Source organism: Schistocerca piceifrons, chromosome 8, assembly GCF_021461385.2.
Source record: "Schistocerca piceifrons isolate TAMUIC-IGC-003096 chromosome 8, iqSchPice1.1, whole genome shotgun sequence".
Taxonomy (NCBI): Eukaryota; Metazoa; Arthropoda; class Insecta; order Orthoptera; family Acrididae; genus Schistocerca; species Schistocerca piceifrons.
In genome coordinates, this window is record NC_060145.1 from 151,113,084 (window position 1) to 151,134,485 (window position 21,402).

A 21,402-nucleotide genomic window follows, 5' to 3' on the forward strand; every position below is an offset into this window, starting at 1 on the left:
GTGTGAAGAAATAGGACACAAGCTACATTAAAAAACAAAATTTTAACACAACTAGTGTGCCATATCTTCACATCCACATTCTTAAAAAATAGTTACTGAAAATGATGAGCAAAAAACTAAATGACAAGATTGGTCGTTACAATGGGTGGAAATGTGTGAGGAGAAATGCTGATGTAATCAGTACTTAGCACTACCAACAGAAGCTGCAATGTTTAGCTACACCACACAATTTTGATACTACAACTGCTAGGTCAGCGGCGTTGGCAGAAATGAAAAAAAAAAAGAGGGAAGTTAACATGAAATGTTCCAGACAAATCTGATATGTGGCCAAGCAATGAACCCAGTGGATACCTTTTATTGTGCCACATACAAGCAGTTACCACTGTTAGCAAAAGGGTTATCACCAAGTATGAACGTGCACAGTTTTCATTTCAGTTCTTGCTCAAAGGGTAGGCTGCTAGTTTGTTGATGTACAGAGCATCTAATAATAAATCTATACTTAAATATACAGTTCTAAAGCTGGCAGTGTATTTACAATGTAAAGTTGATGTTTTTATGTTCCAGTATGTTGATATTTTTGCCACAGATATATTGATATATTGAAAATTCTTATCGATATATTGAGAGCTGATAATGATATTTTTTTAAAGTATTGATATATCAGATTCTTGATATTTTTAAAAATATCAACAGTCCTAGTCACAATCACATCCATATGTAATTCTTCCATTCAGCTGAGAAAATCCTGAAGCTCTTCATTCATACATTCAGCAGAACAATTCATCCAGGGCTTTTCATTTCTCTTAAATAGAGATGTAAGATATACAGTAGTGTGAGGAGGATTTTCAGCAATCTGCCTGCAGTCATCTTTGTTTGTGTAGTTGAGACACAGTCCAATCTGTCGCCAGCCTTCCAGTAACCTATAACCTTCTGTACCAAGATCTTTTCTTAAAGAGCCTAAATCATAAGAGAGAGTGCTGAGCCTTGCACTTCACAAGTATAATGCTGACCAGCTACTCACTCCTCAATGAGTTCTGCACTAATTCTTCTCTTATACCTATTCTTTAGCTAGAAACTGTTCTTCAACTTTTTAACCTTTGCATGTACTTCCTTCTCTCTATTGCCCAACTTTTCACAGAACGTCTTTCACTGTATAGCCAAACTGTTCCTGAATTCATTGGCTTCTTTGCACACTTTCAACATATTGTGTAAAGCAATGAATTTGTTAGAGACTTCTAGAATAAAGCTAACAGGCTTGCAGCATTTCTTGAATCTCCTGCCTGATTTTCTACATTTGACCACTGTGCAGTCACTTAACCAGTTCCTAACCAGATTGATGTCAGCTGTAGCTCTCAATTGTTCTAATAATGCCTTTGCTATTGCCAAATCTTGTTGTAAACTAACAGGTTATATTTTCATTATTTTATAGATACTCCATTGTATTTATCTCATCCAACTGGGAAATGTTGAAAATTGATACATCATCAATGAATGATCCAACAAAACTCAAAAAGGAATTTTAATGTAGTTCATTTTTGAAGGACAGGTACATGAAAGCAGTGTTTCCCTTCTGTAATCTGAACAATTTGGTCTTTTTCCAGCACATTTCAAAGCTCTTTGTCTGTATGTAGATATTTGACATCATGGCAAAAGCACAATTCTGATGGAAAAACAGTCATCCCTGCAGTTGGTATGTGTGTAACATCTTAGACAAGATTTTTTGGTTTGATGAATCCCTCTAAATTAGGTACATATAATGATTCATTACTTCACTGGTGACAGTAAAAAATTTGGATTACTTGTAAAATTGGTAGCTGCTGTATCTCAGAGTTGGCTTTAGAGGTGTGCAATAATTAGAAATATATCTTTTACTTCATCTCTTTGAAACAGTGACAATGTATTCATTATTTATTGTTTTCTTTTAACAGTTGCAATCTACATAACTTTTTCACAGTGGATAAGTTTTAAACCTCTCCTAATTTTTTTAAATTTCGAAATTCTTATATGAAAAATTATGTGGAAGAAGTAAGATGAAAAAAGGGGGAATAAAAATTTGTTTAAGTCATCTCTGAACAACATTTGCACATTGTGTTATTTTAAATTTTTTTACTAATTTACATGCAAGAATGTTTGTGACATAATTTTCTGTTTGCAGGAGTGTGGCTGTATTTGAGTATACCAAGCAGCAGTGCACATTATGCTACTGTGAGGAATTGTTCCCAATAGGTGAATGCCCATAATTTAAAACAAATGATGATTCAGACTCTAACCATGCATGTATTCAACCATTTCCGACACATTAATATCTCACTAAATTATCACTACACACTCCAAAGTGAAATGTGATTTAAACAATACTCCTGTAACACTGTATTGTCTCAGGTTCGATATGAAAAATTTAAAACTCCACATCATGAGGGGAAAGCTACAGTCTACATAAAAAAATGAAGATTTGTTTATAGGGATGGTGGGTACTTCAAGAACAGTGCTAATTAATGGCAAGAGCAAAAATACATCTTTTAAATTCTACTGGTGCTGTTACTTTTGTAGTGAATACCGTATGTTACATTTCTATTTTGTGTGGTGGTTCACGTCCACAAAGGTTCCTCATGTCTAAAAGATCTGGGCCTAAAAGGAGAATACACTTGACCTATGTGTACTATAAGGAATTGTTGTGTGGTTTTTGATAATTAGTATGAAAGTGGGTAATATGACAAAAAAGGAAATAAGCATTAGGTGAAAGACAGTGCACAGATTTATCATTTTATGGTAAAACATCTGTCCAGGTACTTAAATTTTATGTGCATATTGATTTCACATGTGAATGTATCATTGTCAAATGGTGTGATCTTATTTTGTTTGTTTACTAAGAAGTTTTATTGTTGTAATAACAATTCTGCAGAATAATTATTAAAATTAAATATTATGAAAACTGTTGCAAGTTAGATATACAACATATTTATCCAGTTAACTGTTCCTTTTTTATTTATAAATAGTATGTATCTTGAAAGATAACACTAAAGATTAATAAATGTTGTTATAAGAGCATGAATAGCTTATATCTCTTATATTTTATGCAGAATTTGTGTCATAAATTTCCATGAAAAATTATTTTGTGGGCACATAGAAAGTTTTTAAGTGGCATGATCAAACAAATTTAAATGTAGCTTACATATAATCAATACAAAGCATTAAATTGTTAGTTTATTACGATCTGTTGTCATGAATTCTATGACTTCAGCATCTTTATTGCAAAGTGGATTAAAAATAATATTTTCCATAAGTGATAGTAACTCTGCGCAAATTGTTGACTACTTGCAAAAGAAGCAGTATGATATTACACATTTACTTTCAACTGGAAGGACATTTCCATCAGAAACGTTTGACAACATCTGCCACCCTCTTCCCCCCCCCCCCCCCCCCCCCCCCCTTGAATTTTTATGTGGGTTCTAAAATATTCCCTCTTGTGTCATGTACCTCACTATTTTAAGGTACAAATTGAACAACAGTGGCTAACAGCTGAAAAATTCTTTTGTGGATGAATTTGTCCTCATTTCCTGTTTCTTGTTCCCACTTCTTTCTTGGAAGTGTTGTTGTGTACTCATTTGCCTTGATAACTTACCCTCTTTCTTCTCAAGATATTGACTATCCAATGGCATCTAACATAATGTTTCCTTAAGTCTAACATAGGAGACCAGAAAGAAAATGCATAATAAAGAGAAATTCCAAATACAGGCATAATCAGAAAGTGTGCAATATGTATCAACAGTAATATTTCAGATGAAGTACTAAAATTAGTTAAGAGTAAAAGGCCACAGTGTAACACCAGAGTAGGTAACAATAATGTTCACTCATATTCAGATGAAATACAAAAAAACAAAACGTTGTAGAAGACTGGAAGAATGAATCGAGTTTATATTATTTTTATTTACAAACCAAAGAATATCAACCCCATTCAAAGGAATAATTCTACAAAAATTAATGTGAAGGGCAGTGGGTATTATCACTTTTCACTGCAGTAATAAAAATGAAGGGTCATATAAGTAAAAGATTTTTATGGCTGCATACCTCATTCCTTTCTGCTCCTCACTAAGGCTGAGCAAAGAATAGTGCAAGGGCATTTCTGCTTCTAGTTTTATATTTATGAATGTTATCATTGTTTTCAAACTGTCACTGAAAGGTGACAACAAACTTTATAAGGGAGTAAATGTGCTATGAAGCGTGAAGCTTCAAAAATTTCCAGAATAATCAAGAAGCAACATGTGGGTGTCATCAGCCAAGGTGGTAGCTCTCCTGGGATCTGTGAATGATAATCTACTTTTACAAAAGGTGAGTGTAGATGAAAATTCTTGTCAGTAAAGTAAAAGGTACAGGGTGAATTGAATTAAATGAAAAAGAAGTAAATTAGTTACAAACTATGGTGTGCCCACACTTCATTCAACATGTAAACATCACTACAGATATTCAAATTTGGGTTATGGCATGTGCAATACATCTGCCATCATCAACAATGAGATGGTACAGATTGATAGCAAAATTCTGCATGAGCAGCTGAAATATTGGGACATTAATGCTGTTGATGACCTCTGGAATAACTGTTTGCAGCTCAGCAATTGTTCTGGGGTTACTGCTGACACCTTGTCTTTAATACAAACCCACAAAAAAGAGTCACTTGTGTTCAGATCTGGAGAATATAGTGGCCAATTGAGGCCCATGCCAGTGGCCTCTGGGTACCCCAGAGCCAGAATGCAGTCCCCAAAGTGCTCAAGGACATCAAACACATTCCTGCTTTGATGGGGTCAAACTCCATCTTGTACACACACTACCACTACTGCAGTCTCAGGCAACTGAAACCACACTGTGAACAGCAGCACTAGTGCATGATGGGAGTGGCAACTGGTTAGGGCAAGGCAGAGGCTGGAGCAGGGAGGGGGAGGAATAGTATGATGGGGGTGGTGGACAGTGAAGTGCTGCAGGTTAGATGGAGCGCTGGGGAGAAATGGGGAGGGGGCAGGTGATGGGAAGTAGCGGAAAAGGAGAGAGAGAAAAATATTGGGTGTGGTGGGGGAATGACGGATGTGTAGTGCTGGAATGGGAACAGGGAAGGGGCTGGCTGGGTGAGGACAGTGACAAATGAAGGTTGAGGCCAGGAGGGTTACAGGAACATAGGATGTATTGCAGGGAAAGTTCCCACCTGCACAGTTCAGAAAAGCGGCTGTTAGTGGGAAGGATCCATATGGCACAGGCAGTGAATCAGCCATTGAAATGAAGGATATCATGTTTGACAGTGTGTTCAGTAACAGGGTTGTCCACTTGTTTCTTGACCACAGTTTGTCAGTGGCCATTCATGCGGACAGACAGCCTGATGATTGTCATACCTACATAGAATGCAGCACTGTGGTTGCAACATAGCTTGTAGACCACATCACTGGTTTCTCAGGTAGCCCTGCCTTTGATGGGATAAGTGATGTTAGTGGCCAGACTGGTGTAGGTGGTGGTGGGAGGATGTATGGGACAGGTCTTGCATCTAGGTCTATTACAGGCGTATGAGCCATGAGGTACGGGAACGGGAGCAGGGGTTGTGTAGTTAATTAGTTAGTTACATGTTCCATTGATCAATCTGATGGTAACCATTATGATGTGGAATGTGTCAAGTGCATAAGCAATGAAAACATGAATGAAGCTTTAAATTTTTATTACCTACCCCATTCCCTTAAATGGCAGAAAATGCATATGGTACATCCATAGATTTATTTATTTCTATTCAAGCATTCATCTATGGTATAAAAGGAGTTGCCAAGGACACATGATTTCAATTTACTTTTGAAACTGTTACTGCTGTCTGTCAGACATTTTGTTTCATCTGGTGATTTATCAAAAAGTTGTACAGCAGCATATTTTACCCCTTTCTGTGCCAAAGATAGGTTAAGTAGAGGATAGTGTAAGTTTTTCTTTCTTCTGGTGTTACAATCATGAATGGACGAGTATACTGTGTGGACGGTGGAATACCACTGTGGGATGGGTGGGAAGAATAGTGGGTAGGACATTTCTCATTCCAGGGCAAGACAAGAGGTAATCAAACCCTGATGCAGAATGTAATTCAGTTTCTCCAGTCCTGGGTGGTACTGAGTTATGAGGGGAATGCTTCTCTGTGCTGGATGGTGGGACTTTAGTAGGTGGTGGGAGGCTGAAAAGATAAGACATGGGAGATTTGTTTTTGTACAAGGTTTGGAGGATAATTACGATCAGTGAAGGCTTCAGTGAGACCCTCAGTATATTTCAAGAGGGACTGATCATCACTGCAGATGTGATGACCATGGGTGGCTAGGCTGTATGGAAGGGACTTCTTGGCATGGAACGGGTGGCAGCTGTTAAAGTGGAGGTATTGCTGGTGGTTAGCAGGTTTGACATGGGTGGAGGTACTGATGCAGCCATATTTGAGGTGCTAGTCAACATTTATGAAGGTGGCTTGTTGAGTTGAGTAGGACCAGGTGAACCAAATGGGGGAGAAGTTGAGGTTCAGGAAGAATGTGTGTAGAGTGTCCTCACCTCTGATCCATATAGCAAAGATGTTATCAATGAATCTGAACCAGGTGAGGAGCTTAGGATTCCTCTAGATGGCCAATGAATAGGCTAGCATAAGATGGTGCCATGCAGGTGCCCATAGCCATACCCTGGATTTGTTTGTAGGTAATGTCTTCAAAGGAGGAGTAATTGTGGGTGAGGATATAGTTGGTCATGGTGACTAGGAAGGAGGTTGTTGGTCTGGAATCCACTGGTCATTGAGAAAGGTAGTGTTCAATAGCAGTAAGGCCATGGACACTAGGAATGTAAGTGTACAGGGAGATGGCATAAATAGTGATAAGCAGGGCACTGTGTGGTAAAGGGACAGGAACTGTAGATAGTCGATGGAGGAAATGGTTGGTATCTTTTATATATGAGGATAGGTTCTGGGTAATAGACTGAAGATGTTGGTCTATGAGAGCAGAAATTCTCTCAGTGGGGCCCAGTAACCAGCCAAATTGGCCATTCAGGGTGGTTAGGTTTATGGACTTTAAGAAACATGTAGAAGGTAGGAGTGCAGGGAATGGAGAGTGGAGAATGGTGAGTGGAGAGATGGATTCCGGGGAGTGGTTCTGGGATGGACCCAAGGATTTGAGTAGTGACTCGAGATCCTGCTGGATTACTGTGGCAAAATCTGTAGGTGGAAATATCTGAAAGCTGGTGGAGTCCTTCTGCCAGGTAATTCTTGTGGTTCAAAACAACAGTGGTGGAGCCTTTGTTCGCAGGTAGGATTATATGATTGGGATCAGATTTTAGATGACGGACTGTGGTTCTTTCTCCAGATGGAAGGTTAGTTTGCATGTTGAGCGATTTGGGGAATGATGGTGAGGCAAGGTTTGGGGTTAAGAAATTCTGGGAAGTTAACAGGGGGTGGTTTGGGGGCCATGGGGGTGGATCACAGTTGGATGCAGGAGTGAACTGAGCTTCTCTCCTTTTCTGCTACTTTCCACCCTACCCCCCCCCCCCCTCACCTCTCCCCTGTCCTCAGTCTAACCTGCAGCACTTCACTGTACACCGCCCCCACCATACTATCCCACCCCCTCTCCAGCCTAGCCTCCTTCTTACCCCCACCCAGTCACCATTCCCATCAAGCACTGGTGCTGCTGCTCACAGTGTGGTTTCAGTTGCCTGAGACTGCAGTAGTGTGTGTGAGTTGCTTTTGCATAAGTGTGTGTGTGTGTGTGTGTGTGTGTGTGTGTGTGTGTGTGTGTGTGTGTGTGTGTGGGTGGGTGGGTGTGGATGGGTGGGTGGGGGTGTGGGTGTGGATGTCAGTGTGTGTCTATTGTTGACAAAGACCTTAATGGCCGAAAGCTTTAATTGTAAGAGTCTTTTTGTGCCTATCTGCAATTCAGCATCTCCGCTATATCGTGAGTAGCAACTTTCCTTCTCATAATATTGTTGCTTGACATTAGATTTACTTTAGATTGCATTGGGTTGTTTGGGGGAGAAGACCAGACAGCAAGGTCATTGGTCTCATCGGATTAGGGGAGGATGGGGAAGGAAGTCGGACATGCCCTTTCAAACGAATTATCCTGGCAATCGCCTGGAGCGATTTAGGGAAATCATGGAAAACTTAAATCAGGATGGCCGGATGCAGGATTGAACCATTGTCCTCCCAAATGCGAGTCCAGTGTGCTAGCCACTGCGCCACCTCGCTCGGTACTTTGGATTAATCTCCCCTCCTTCCATCAGCTGACAGTGAGCACATAAAGTGGAATAACCCGTTAAGCACCAATCACAATCAGTCTAAATGAAATTTTAAATAACCAACTGACTATTCCTTGTATTGCCTGTCTTGTATTTTGACATTACATCACAGCCAGTCCACATTGTAGGGAATAACAACATGTGACTGTTTTTTGTAACCCTATCTTCACTGTTTGCTACACCACACCAAAGGTTAGAATTCAGGCACTATTATTGTTTTCTTTTGTCTGTTTATCTATACTTTTGTATTGTTCTCTCTTGTGAGTATCCTTCTCATTCACATTATGATAGCCCAGACAGATTATCAATTTCTTTCACTATATCATTACTTTTGCAGTGTTCTCTCCTCTTCATATTCATTTGCATACATGTTAAACTTGTAAGGAATGACAGCTCAGACATGGAACAACTCAAACATTATTGTTTTCTCTTGACAGCACTGTCTTGTATTTAGGCTACATCTTGTAAAGGAAGGCAGCTCAGCCATGAATCAATAAGCCCAGCAGCTGGCACAGCAGAGGGGTAATGTGAGTGGGGAGGAGCAGCACCCCACCCTTTCATCCTCCACCCTGGAAAAGAGATCGGCGCAACCATCAGACTACTGCCAGTCCAGCCATGACTGCTGCCTAGGCAATGTGGAGGAAGACACACGCCCAGACAATCTCTGCCCCAGCAGAAAACAGTTCAAGTGGTGGACTGCCACAACTGCAACACCCACAGTGCAGCACAAATCACCCAACAAATCCCACATTGCAAAAAGCGGGATGCTTAGGGGCCAGATGCCCAAATTGTAACTGATCAACACCTCCAAAGCACACTTTTTTATTGTAATAAAGCACCAACCACAGAGTATAAAAAGCACAATCACATATAAAAAATGCAAAAAGATCCGGCAAAGTGAAAGGAATAGCCTTCACACCATGCCACAACAAGAAAAGATCATTCCATGGATTACAGGAAATTCAAGACACTGGCCACAGCTTCATGCTGTTTGGATTCACTGGTCAAGGAAACTGTGGAAATACAATTGGCAGACAACCTGATCAAACAAGATCAGGGTTTTCAGCTCAACAAATCATGGAATTCACTCACTTAACATCTGTGCTCTCAAAGGAATTATTGTTGTGAGACTTTCCAGACTGGCATTCCAACACATGCCATCAATTTTAATATACAACCACGTAATCCATTAGCACTGCATTTTTGCTGACTCTGCACTTACATTCTTTTGCTCTTAGATGCATAAAGTTTTATCTGTGACTGATCTTTGCTACTCTCCCTGTTTACCTTTCCCCTTTTGCTTCATAACCTGGGTTGTGAGTAACTGAATCCACTTTCCCTTCTTCCCCTTTTTTCCCCTCTCTCCTCCTTGATGAAGGAACAAAGTTCTGAAAGCTAGGATACATAAATTTTCTGATCTTTTTTGTGTATCTATCAGCTATACTCAGCTGAGGTAAGTACTGGACAGCCCTTCTATCTCTTTGTTAGAATTTGTTTCAGTTCTTTCTTCATTCAGTCACACCATGATCACAAAGAGTGTCTAAAAAACTGGATAAACTGTGTTTGAATAAGTTATCAACAGATGAACACCCTATTCATAATCTGTGCCACATTAGTTGGTGTAAATATCTACAAGCTCAGAGGGCTAACAACCCCTACATTCACAAAGAGAGGCTTCCAAATTGTATTCTGGATCTTGTCAAGCCCACTTTCAGGTTTCTGGCTGATCGTGCACTTCCAAAAAAAGTGTATTCATGGCAAAACCCAAAATCCAAATGAGTCTCTAAATTCACGCACATAGAAACGATGCCCTAAAAACACATTTGCATCTGCTACAGTTGTCAGAATTGCTACTTATTGTGCAGTTATTGTATTTAATGATGGGAATGTCAGGAGGATGAAGGGATTAGAAAGAATGGGCTTCAAGATAGGAAATTTTACTCGAGACATCATGAGAAAAATAGATTTACAGCGTGTCTCTGCAGCTGTAAAGTCAGTTGAAGGCCTGGTAATATTACTATGGTAGTAATATGTGATTGAATACATAACATACAATTGAAAAACAGAATTTTAGTAATTCACTTGATTTATTATCAACACTGAGACTGTTTTTGCTTCCAAGCTTTCACAACTGTGGGTTGCGAAAGCTTGAATTTTGTGTGTGTGTTTGTGTTTATTTGTGTGTCTATCAACATACCAACACTTTCGTTTGGTAAGTTACATCATCTTTGTTTTCAGCTATATTTTTCCCATGTGGAATGTTTCCCTCTATTATAAACTTATATATATAATGAAATAATTGTTATTTGGCTGTATGTATGTGGTAATGGAATTGTTTGTAGCATATATGTATTATTTTTCTTTAACTTCAGAACTGCCCATACCAATCTTCTAACAAGGGAACCTCCCCATCGCACCCCCCTCAGATTTAGTTATAAGTTGGCACAGTGGATAGGCCTTGATAAACTGAACACAGATCAATGGAGAAAACAGGAAGAAGTTGTGTGGAACTGTGAAAAAATAAGCAAAATATACAAACTGAATAGTCCATGTGCCATATAGGCAATATCAAGGAGAACGTGAGCTCAGGAGCGCCGTGGTCCCGTGGTAGCGTGAGCAGCTGCAGAAGGAGAGGTTCTTGGTTCAAGTCTTCCCACGAGTGAAAATTTTACTTTCTTTATTTTTGCATAGTTATTATCTGTCCGTTCGTTCATTGACGTCTCTGTTCACTGTAATAAGTTTAGTGTCTGTGTTTTGTGACCGCATCGCAAAACCGTGCGATTAGTAGACAAAAGGATGTGCCTCTCCAATCGGAACCGAAAACATTTGATCGCAAGGTCATAGGTCAACCGATTCCTCCACAGGAAAACACATCTGATATATTCTATACGACACTGGTGATTGCATGTGCGTCACATGACAGGAATATGTTGTCGACCCACTTAACTTGTACACTTGGCGAATGGGTAAAAAGATTCTTCTACCTTGCCCGATTTAGGTTTTCTTGTGGATGTGATAATCACTCCCAAAAAAGTGATGAAAACATAAGAGTTTGCCACATAAACTGAAAATAAAAAATTAAAGTTTTCACTCGATGGAAGATTTGAACCAAGGACTTTTCGTTCCGCAGCTGCTCACATTACCACAAGACCACGGCGCTCCTGCGGTCCCAGTGTCCTTGATGTTGCCTATCTTCCCATGAACTACTCAGTTTGTATATTTTGCTTATTTTTTCACAGTTCCACACAACTTCTTCCTGTTTTCTCAATTGATCTGTGTTCAGTTTTTCAAGGCCTACCCACTGTGCCAACTTATAACTAAATCTGAGGGGGGTGCGATGGGGAGGTTCCCTTGTAAGTTACTTCCAGGATGTGGTTATTAAATTGTTTGGCTACCTGACTGCCGTAAGTGATTTCCCAGCTTCTCTTTAATGCTGATATTTATTTAATTTATCTGCCTGAATTAATTTAGGACATTATACAGGGTAGAATATTGGCTGTAGGCCATCCACATTACACTTCCAGCACATCTTTGCACTGCAAGTTATCCTTGGCCCACAGCCATCTCTCCTCCAGAGACTATTTACAAATACCACAAGGGCATCATCTACAGTGGATACAATACTGTATACAAACAGTCCCTTCATACTCTGCTTGTTACAGGTGCCACCAGGGGGCAGCCATGCATCTGAGCAACTTCCAGCACATGCATTCAATAACTCACTCAGTTCTGGGCAAGAAGCTGGCTACACCTTGTTGCCCATCAATAGGAACTTGTCAAGACCAGACTGGATGCTCTGCTCCATGTCACACCACCTCCTCACTGCTTCATTGTACACCACACAGTGCAGCCTTCCTGGGTGCCACCCTACAGCCAGATGGGATGAATCTTCCTTCGGAATTTCTATAATGCCTGTGGACTTCATGTCTGTTACTTTCAAGTGATCACAAATGATTTTTCAGTTGTTATTTGATATAAACTTATATGCAAACTTGTGCTATGAATAAAGTATTCTTTACGTCAATGTGGGAATCATCATTTACTACTGTGTGCATAACCAAATCTGGAGCTTAGTAGTGTTGCTGAAGGAATTTGCAGTTGGTGGGTAAAAAAGGCTTAATAATGACAACAAGGATAAAAGACATATTTTCTGTTAAGCTCTTGTCTCATGGAAGATATTACTTTAGTGTCAAGGTTGGATGCTTTGATTGTGCAATGACTTCACACTGTGTGTACATTTTTGCACTCTGTAGGTTTGAATGCCATTTGTTCATTTGCTATTTCCATTGTGTTTCTGGAAGTCATTGCTAGTGGCAAAATAATATCACATGGGATGATTCATCATTTGTGCAACTGTCTGTGGTAAACCAGTGTCCTGAGGGATGGTTCATCACAGATCCCTGGTATTTCATGTCTGTGTGTCAGTGCTGATACAGTGTCAGACTTCACACGAGCACCTCCTCTGGCTCTAGTGCCATCATTCGATTTTTATGCAATCTCTTCATCTCATCCACGTCTCACCCGCCGCCATCTCAAGCCATGCCCAACATTGCTCAGCTCATGGTAGCCATAGTTGATTGTTCTCATATGGTTTCATCACCTGAACGTCTGCTGGTGACAAGGTTTGAGTCCACATGCTATAGCACCTGGGGCCATTGGCCACTGTTATTATGTCCTGACTCTTTGACCCCCTCCCTTCAACCATGCCTGATGCTGCCCTGCCATTTCATGCCTTTGTCACAAAGCTACAGTCATGGCTGTATACCTTATGAGGAAGGCAAAGCCCTAGACAAATTATCTGACTCCTCCAACACCCCTCCACTCTCATTACCTGTCCTCATCAACCACCCACTTTCCACCCCCTCTTTCCATGAGCCTGATGATGCTTCTATCGTACTGCACCTTCACCATGAGGGTGCAGCCAAGACTGGCCTCCATCAGAAGGATGGTACAAAACATATTCCAGCACTGAGATCACCATTTAATTCTCTTCCACTGCACATGAAGCTGTGTTTACATTGAAACCAAGACCAGCTCTCTGCGCACAGCATAATGACTTCACTACCACCCAGCCATTGCACTTTCCCTGCCATGCTCAATGCTGCTCATTTTCTGCACCTTCACCTTGGTGCAGCCATGGATGGCCTACCTTACCATGCACTACACTTCACTGTTGCTGACCACGCAGTCTGCAACCCCACTGTTGTCCCTTGGCTCCATTACATCTGAACCAGATGCTGTCCTGCCTTGGGCAAGCCCGACACTGCCCACCAAAACACACTGCTGCTGCCATCTGACACAGCCAAGGTTGGCCTATTTCAAGGACAGAACAGCACTTCCTGCCTTTGCTTCTAGATAACACACATTGTTCTTTGTGTAGATTCTTTCTGTGTTCATATGCACACCGCAGTGATGACCCTCCCCCTGACTTTGCCTCCCTCCAGCCAGCTTTTCTCCATGTTCCCGCACACACTGTGGTGATAATCTACCTACCACTCCTGACCTCTCTCTGATCAGCTTTCTCTAGTGCCCTTGAGCACCCCACATTCGGTGGTGACTCTACCTCAACTCCGGTCACCTCTCCCTTGCTCTCTTTGCCCCTTTTCATGGCATCATCCTATATTCCCACAATCCTTATGCATATCAGTGCACTCTTCATGTAATCACCTCCCTTCCTGCCCTGTATGCTATCTCAACCAGTGACCACTCTCTATAGGTTCATCAGCATCCACTGATGTTGCATCAGTTGCTGGTACCATCACGCTCCAAGTACTGCATTAGTTGAGCCAAGTCTCCCAGTGCCTCTGTAACTGCCACTTTCACCACCACTTCATAGATGCCAGCTATGAAGCGGCAACTTTGGGTTACTGGGCCTCCAATTGAGGGCCACTGGGTGGCTCAAACCTGGCTGCTTTCTACCCTACCACCAATTCTTTTTCAATTTCTTCACAACACCCACTTCTCAGGATAATGTGGCAGTCATTTTGGACTCACCATCTCACTGGCACTCTCAAGCTTTTCCAGCTTCTCAAGAGTGGAGGGATGTTGTATATCAGTTGTAAGCCAACTTGTTACTCTTACAGTACATCTTTACCCTGTGGGCTGCTTACCCTTGTCCCACAGGCATCTCACCTCTGGAGACTATTTACAAGTACTGTGAGGATATCACATATTGTGGACACAATACAGTGTTCAAACAGTCTCTTCATACTCTACTTGTTATAGGCACCGCCAGTATCACCAGACACACTTCCAACCAGTGCATATCACAAAACTGGAAGTGCTGCTAATGATGAAACAAGTTCCACCCACATGTCACATTATCACTGACTTACTTCCACCCTGCTGGATATTTAAGGCAGAGATCAGTCTCCAGCACCAGCATTCAACTGCTCACTTTAGTTTTAGGCCAGGAGTCAGTCAGCAATGCTTTGCAGCCCATCAATAGGAACTCATCGAGAGCAGCCCAGACATACCACTCTACACCATACCCTTATCCCCCTGCTTCACATTACTCCAAACAGAGTGTTCTTCCTGGACACTGCGCTATAGTCATTTAGGATGTAAGTTCCTTCAGAATTGTTATAACACCAATGTACTTTGTTTCTGTCTCTTTCAAATGATTTTTCAGTTCTCATTAGAAATAAATTTATTTGTGAACTTGTGCTGAATAAAGTGTTCTTTACTTCAAACTTGGAATCATTATTTACAAAAATATTTTCTTCCACTAGTATATAAGGACTTGAGTTTCTCTCATTCAGCAACTAGCCCAGCAGCCCAGAGGAAGACCATTTGCAACAGTGACCAAAACACTGGAGAATTTTACATATTGACAAAGCAGTCATATACCCAGAAGAATTTTATTGTCCGTACTTTTCTTATTCTAACAAGAATTCATATATTTTCATTACTCACTGTCATTTCCCAATTTTTGATAACAATAGTCCCATTAGGTTAGCTAAAATAATTTTTAGAAAGAGATACAAATAATTGAAGATTTTTAAGGAGGACGTGGAGTTGAAATTATTAGTGACCAAATAGCTGTCTCTTTATGAATTTATAGATGTCATCTGAAAATTCTCATTCCCATCTTCTTTGCTAAGATCTTACTTTTTCCAAAAATATTCTATTCCAAAAGTTATTTGTGTTCAGATTTTTTTGTTCCAGAATGTTAAGAGTCTCAAGTACCAAAACAGTTACTTCCCAGGTTCAGTTTTGTGGCTTGGATTTTTTTATTCCAAGAATGTATGCTCTCAATCAGAGAAGTTGTTAGTTTGCCATTTATTTACTCTGAAAGTTTCAGTTTTTAGCCAAGGGTAGAAATAACATATCCAAAGTAGTAATTATAGTTTTGTCTTTTTTTCTAATACCCAGTTCATAATTGAAGAGTCTTGCTCTTTTGCTTACTATAATTTTGTGTCCTCTGTTTCTGCTCTCTTTTGTGGTAATCTTAAAAATATAACAACAGGTATTGATTGTTATTCAGAATGTGCATCTTCTAATCATTCCCATCTTTTCTGCTATTAAAGTTCATTACCTTAAAAGAATGAAACCACAACCTCATTTTAGTAATGAGTTTATTAATGAGTTGTAATTCACCATTATTGTAAACAATTGCAACATAAAAGGGGGACATTCATATTTAAAGATCAGTGGGGCAGTAACTATTAAGTATGTTAAGATCTACTTAACTTCTCTGTCATAATTCATTGTAGTTGCTTCTTTTTTAAGTAGGGTCAGTGGTCTAAAGAGATATAACTCCTCGCTGTAGGGTGCAGTAGGTTAAAGAAATTTTCTATCTGTGCTGTATATTAATATTTGAATTTAAAGTTGCAGATGCTCCACACACAATTGTTTCCAATCATAATTCACAGATGGAACCAAAAAATGCTACTTCTTATGGCAGAACAAAGCAGAGTCCAGATTTCTGACCAACATTGGCACATACCAAAAATAAACTCAAATTCAAAGTGGCCAGTGATGATGCTCATGTAGCACTGCAATTCAAATAGGCTACAATTACACATTGATTGCTTACATCTAAATTTATAGGTCAGGAACTTTTCATGACATTTGCTTTGCAGGCATTATTCAAATTAGAATATAATACTTATTTAAATAACAATAAGAATAACAAGGATAACACAACAATAACAATAGATTGGAATCAGTTCAAAAGTGTTTTCAAAATTAAAGGGAGCACAATTTATTGCATTTTAAAATATTTTCTTTTAGTACATTTGTACCTAACTGAAATAATTTCCCATAATCTATTTAATCATAACAAAGGAAACCAAAATTTATATAATTTCTGAGATGCTTTGTGTATTTGTACATATCAGGTACTCCAATAGTTTGTATGAATTGAATGTTCCAGCTTGTGGTGAAAACAGAGTCATTGATCAATTTCATGACATCTGTCAACGTTGAGTAATCCAATTGATTTTGTGTCTGAAGCATTCTGGTTCATGGTGAAAATCATATATTGATAACTTTGATTGCAATAGCATATCAAGAAGTCGGTAAGCAGGAAATTGCAAACAAAATTCTGATGCTCAAGTAATGGAACTGTCAAATGATCAATTCTGACAACTGTAGAAGTAATTAATTATCTGAAGGTGAAGTGTGTTTAACTTTTGGAGGTGCCTTGATTAAAACAATTACATAACATAAATTGACATATTAATTAAATATTTTGCAAAATACTTTTTTAAATCAAAGTTTTCACAAACATTCTGATTTTCAGATAGTAAAACATTAGATGAAACATTAAGAAAGTTCATATCTTTTACAAGAAAACTAGTCACTGCTTGCATATTGATACAATATTTACAAAATTAGTATAATTTAAATATTTCTATTCAAATATGATAGGGTTCTGTATTACTGCAAAACTGACTCAAAATTAAAATTATCTCATGTTTAAACATGCATAACTAATTTCAAAGCATCACCTACTTCAAAAATGACATTTCTTCAAAAATGCATAAGAAAACGGTTACTACCTGTACACAAAAGTGTGAGAATGAATTAATGCGCCAAATTGATTTGTTTCTCAGCATGGAAAACAGTCAAAATTTTAATAGTTTCATTGTGCACTAAAAATCCTCATGCATTTTCTTTTAAAAACACCTTCTAACAATCTAATCATTTTTATGGAACCCCACTCCCTTTTATATAAACTGCTTTTAAAAAAATCAATAAATACCAGTCAGTATACATAATTATACTACAACTACTTCCCACAATTAATTATTATTGCTCTCTTTGTAATACCATCATGTTTCTACCTACAGAATTATTTGATGGAATTAGCATTTTTATCTTGGATATCAGATATGAGGTAAATACATTTGAACAGCTTCTTTCATGATCACACATGCACTTCATTTTCCTACTGAATATATGACACCTAATTCAGAATACAGTTCCTTAACTCTGACTTCATCATGTTCCACATCATATGCTTCTTATTAACCTCTAAACAACATTATTCCATAATACAGTCAAAATCATCTTCATCACCTCATTTCTCAAAATATGTGGGCAGCTTACAATAGAAATGTTCGTTGCATCTTGGGCCAGAGGCTGAAACATCATTTATTGAGATAACTTTTAAATTTTCGGAGTGTAGTAATAAAATTTTCATGAAAAGTCATATAACAGAATCAAAATTTCATGAAAAGTCAAGTAACAGAATCAAAATGTCAATTGCCACAATACATATAGAGAAGCCCTTAAGTTTTCAGTAAGAACAAAATATTGTCACATCACTATTGCTTTTTCTATGACACATTACTTTGTCTGGAGGCTTTTTCTCTTTTTTTAGCTACACGTCTTGTGCTACCAATTGTATTTTCTTCCCATAACCATACATTATACCATTGTGACATGTTACAATAACTTTATTCTTCAAAGTTACTGTGAAATAAAAATTAGCACTTTTTGAGTATAAACAAATGTTCTCCTGAATAAACTGACAAATCATTTTCAAATTCTCTATCAGGACCAAATATTTCATCAAAACCACACATCTCCAATGAATTAACATAATTACAATGAAATGAATACCCCTAGCTGCCTACCAGGTGTTGATATAAGTCAATAGGGACAGTTGAAAATGTGTGCCCCAATTGGGACTCGAACCTGGGATCTCCTGCTTACGTGGCAGACTCTCTATCCATCTGAGCCACCGAGGACACAGAGGATAATGCAACTGCAGGGACTTATCTCTGGCACACCTCCCATGAGATCCACATTCCCAACGTATTGTCCCACACTATATTCATAGTGCCCCTGCCCATTATACTCATTACTCGTGGCTTTTTGTCGATTCTCACAAATGTTCAGGCACTGTTTGTGCATGCACACAGAATATATATATGAAGATGGTATCTGTTCTTTTGGAAATGTCCAAAAGAACAGGTACCATCATTGACCATGCACCTTGTTAGAAAGAAATTACAATGAAATGAATACCCATAGATAATTCACTAAAACAACATGATGGTCTTTTAAATTATTACTAAATTGTTTGTAAAGCATATTCGAATATTTCTGACACACAATCATTCTGATAAAATTCCACCTGTAAATTGGTTTAAATCTCAATCACTCCCAGCAGCTTAAGTACTTAATTTCTACTTTTTTCATTAGTAAAGTTATCTTCCAAAACAAGAAAACAGTTACTCTCCTCATCAACATCATCTACTGCAACATCACATAAGTCAACCATCCCACTCACATCAGCAACTTCAGCATAATTGCATACATTAATTTCAATTTTCTCTCCACTATCTTCAACAAATATACTCAAGTCTTCAGCACTATCTACAAGGTTAATTTCAGTTACCAAAATAAATTTTGAGTTAGTCATGTTTTTGTGTTCTGCATGAATATTATTTAAAATCCATTTCATCATCATTCCTGTAGGCTTTTACTATTTCAACTACTTGTTTAATTTCACTGTGAAGATGTGATTATGTTTTTTCCCTTTTTTCTGCAGCCAAAACTTTTGTTTCCAGACTCCCAGTATTTTCCCCAAGTTTGTGAACCTCACAGTGTAGCTGTTGGAAGTGGGGTACTGACAGTGTGATGTTAGAATAGTGACACAGCATGGAGGTATGATTTCCACACTTTTTATTACTATGCACCTATGCGTAAGACATTTTAAGCATTTCAAACATACAGAGCATACTAGCATACTGACTCCCACACATGGTAGCAATCCTCATCTACAGAGTCAGAGATGTTACACCACCACAGAGGACCGCCACCACCCCTAACCCTCCCATAGTGCAGAAGTGCGGAGCTTGTGAAGGGCGGCTGCAGAGTGGTATGGTGGGGGGGCGGGGGGGGGGGGGGGGGGTAGGGGGGGGAGGCTTCATCTGTCTGAAGTGATTTAAATGGCTGTGTAATGATGGATGCAATGGAAGACACATCATAGTCAGAAAAGTGCACCAGGGGGAGCAGGGCATGCCCAAACTGCAACAACAGCTTAGTGACTAACAGGTTGCTGCCAGCAGTGTTAGCAGATAAGAAAGTAGTCTTGACGGTGTCTTTAATTGTTACTAGCTCAATGGCAGCATTTGAAGAGGATGGCATATTGGCAGCATAGCCTTGCACTGTTGTGTCCACAGGATGCATTGCGGGGTCGATGGCGGTGTAGGCCAAGGAGATGATGGTGAGTATGCGTTCGCTGACAAATGGAGGGTGAGTCCTGCCATGTCAACTTCTGGTGGGATAAGAGTGGTGTGCATGAAAATGTGTGTGACAGTGCTTGTACTTGACTGCCTGTCTGTATAGGTAGTGGTAATCACAAAGCCAGTATCGTGTAACATGACTGATATGTCATCAGGCAGAAAATCACACAGTTGGAAATTTACTAAGGGAAGCATACAAGTCACTGGGGTGGTGAGTGTCTCTTGTGACAGGTCCATTGAAGCTCCACACTGTTTTAAGCCAGTTCACTGACACTGTTATTTGTTTTCCAGCAATTTTGATATCATAAGTGTTTGTATCGCATTTCAGTACTTGATATGGTCCTGTAAATGGTCATTGTAGGGTGGGTTTTACTGCGTCTGACATAGCATCACATGAGAACATGTGGCCAGATCTTTATGAATAAAAGTTTGTTGTGTCATGTGTAAGGAGGTGGGTGGCACATGGATGTTTTGTATATGTGTGCACATAGGTGTGACTAAGCCCAGTAAGTCCTGGTCTTTGGCAACCATTTCATGTGCTTCAAATTCTGTGGGTAGGGTGAGGAGCTCACAATATAGGAAGGGTTTTCACCCATGACACTGAGTGGCACATGAGAGCAGCTTTCATCATCCAGTGCCACTCTTCCATGAGCCCATTAGACTGGGAGGGGAAGGGGGGAGGGATGATTGTGTGGAACCGATGGCATCTGCATAGGTGACATAATTCATTGAAATGTAGGGATTCAAACTGCAAACCCTGATCTTATGTTAAGAAGGCTGGGCAGCTAAATCTGGCCATCCAAATATTGATAAAAGTTTTTGCTTATTTCTCTGCTGATATGCTGGAAATGGGTACAGCCTCCATATATCGTGTCATTTGACCTCTCATTGACAGAATGTAACAGTAACCATGTGGTTTGGAGAGTGGCCCTTTGAGGTCAGTGTGGACATGTTGGAACCACCCCTTTGGACTCAGAAATTTACCAAATGGAGGCTGTGCATGGTGGCCAGTTTTTGCCTGCTGGCACGGGCACATGCCTGGGTGTGCAAGGTTGTGGAGAACGTCAATTTTTGACTATCTGTTTGAAAAGTAACACCAGACATGTTTGGTCATACCAGGTAGCATGCACTGTTGCAATTACAGTCTTTGGTCTGGTTTGTTAAACAAGCTGTGGAGATCAGCATCTGTCACTCATGCATCTGCAACTTTATCGATGTCCAACTGGGTGGAGGTAACTGTGATATGGAAAAGATAGTCCACCGTGATATTATTGGCACCTTTAACATGTCACACATCAGTGGAACTGCGCTATGAAATCCAGGTGGCAGACTCTCTTGGCTGCAGAATCGGCCGATGGGTTGCGGAATGCCCCGCCAGCAGGCAATGGTCTTTATATACGGTAAGGGGCGTCCTCTCAATATGATCTTG